Source organism: Babylonia areolata, chromosome 18 (assembly GCF_041734735.1).
Source record: "Babylonia areolata isolate BAREFJ2019XMU chromosome 18, ASM4173473v1, whole genome shotgun sequence".
Classification (NCBI taxonomy): Eukaryota; Metazoa; Mollusca; class Gastropoda; order Neogastropoda; family Buccinidae; genus Babylonia; species Babylonia areolata.
The window spans coordinates 22,064,337-22,066,647 of record NC_134893.1 but is presented as its reverse complement, the minus strand read 5'-3'; positions in this window follow the sequence as shown (position 1 = coordinate 22,066,647).

Sequence of the window (2,311 nt, the reverse complement as noted above, 5' to 3'; positions counted from 1 at the left end):
AATATGACATCTTAACTCAAAGTACTATAAATTGCACACTGCTATTATATGTCTATGTCAACTTTTAGTATACTGTTATGTCTATCCTTTAACTGTGATTATAACTGCATGTGTGTATGGCTGTGATAGTGTATGTATGATTTACTGTAAATTACTTTTTAAGGGTTTCTGTTGTTGTTGTCTACTGTGATTATTGATTGTAATAATGGTTTGCCCTAGGTTTACATCTTAATATGGTTTATCTATATACATGTTAAATGACTGTGATTTTCTTGTGTTGTTTTTCTGTTTTACACCACATATGAATTTCTCTTGTTGAGATAAAGTATTCTGTATCCTGTATTCTGTGTTGTATTTTAATCCCATTCTGTGCCTAGTTTCTAGTATTGGACAAGGAGTCCATACGAACGGCGAAAGAGACGACGTTAACAGCGTTTCACGCCAATTACCATCATCAAAATATTGCAAACGGAAGGCTCTTATACTGAAGAGGTGAATGTTGACAAAGAATACCACAATTCTGACGACGGAAGCTAAAGGTTGGGTCATTCAGACACCCACTGGGCATCTGAAGGGTCTGTGTAGAGGAGAAGAGAGGACTGGCCGTACTGAGTGAGTTAAATATTTATTCATTTATTATTATTATTATTGGTGGTAGTAGTAGTAGTAGTAGAAGTAGTAGTAGTAGTAGTAGTAGTAGTATCATTGTTGTTATTATTATTACTGTTTTTGTTATCATTATTATTATCAGTATCACCATTATTTCTATTATTGCTATTTTTATTGTTATTGTCATTCACTTATATATTTGATTACTTAATCATTTATCAATGTCATAAACTCTCCTTGATTTACGGGCTTATTTATTATTGTTATCTACTTGTTTATATTTGAAGGTCGTTTTACATGTTTTTAGTAATTTCTTATAACGAGTGTGAAACGGAGACTGATGGCGGGCGCATGGGTATTTGATGCAGCTGAGATTGTGTGCTTCTGAGCGTATGCAAATTAGCTGAATGGCTTTCGTATGTCTATATTTGTACTATATAGGATTTAACTGTGTGCCACCACACCAAGCATCTCCTTTTATGGACAATGAATCATCTTGTGATCTTGTGATTTTGATCTCCTGATCTTGTTGATCAACGGGTTCAATTAGGCTTTAAAATTTTTTTTTTCTAGATTGCGGTCTTTGTTTCCTTGGATCCTCATTCTCAAAAGCAAACAGCGTTCATCTCTGTGACTTTGATAAGTCGACATTATGTCAGAAAAAAAATGACTTTTTCATATCTGATATTCGTTTAACCTTGAGGCGGGGTGGCGGTGGGGGTGGTGGTGGTGAGAAGGGGCCCCAAAGGGTCGACTTAACCGGAGACAACTGCAGTTACTTTGTAACAAACATTTGTAACAAACAAACAGGCACACGTATTTTCCCATTCTACCACTACCACTGGCACCACTACCATCATCACCACTACCACCACATCATATATAAGGACAAAACCTGAAAGAGGGTGAAAAACAAAAAAAAAAAAACAACAACAACAACAACAAAAAAACAAAACAAACAAAAAAAAAAACCCCAACAAAAAACGATGAAGATTGACCACGCGATAATTCTGCGAACAAAACTGATTTAGCCGCGCATCACAGCTCTGTGATGTGTCTGGCCGGTCCCCTATCACATACAGAGTGTTCGTGTGATGAGAGGGATGATAGAATTTTGCCGGGTGGCCCAGGCTGTATTAGGTCCCAGCAGCCAGCAAGCCTCCCTCGCACGGGCAGAAAAGAGGTTCCACTTTAGCGAAGCGAATCTCCTCTTGTTTTTACGTTCCTCTCCGCTGTCTGCCCTTGTGCCCACGCTTTCATTTCCTGCTGATCCACGTCTCTCTGTCTCTGTCTGTCTGTCTGTCTGTCTGTCTCTCTTTCTCTCATGCATAGTATTGCGTGTGTGCGTGTGCGTGTGTGTGTGCGTGTGTGTGTGTGTGTGTGTGTGTGTGTGTGTGTGTGTGTGTGTGTGCGCGCGCGCTTGTGTGTGTGTGTGTGTGTGTGTGTGTGTGTGTGTGACTGTGTGTGTGTCTGTCTGCGTCTCTTTGTATATGCGTGGCCGTGTATGTGTGTGTGTGTGTGTGTGTGTGTGTGTGTGTGTGTGAGAGAGAGAGAGAGAGAGAGAGAGAGAGAATAAAAGCCCAAAATATGGGTTAAAATTTGATAAGAATGATGATGGTGGCTGTATGTTACCGTGTAAAATATACGTACGTTTTGGTGGGTTTTTTTTTGTGCTTTAGTTTTTTTTTCTTTTCTTTTCTTT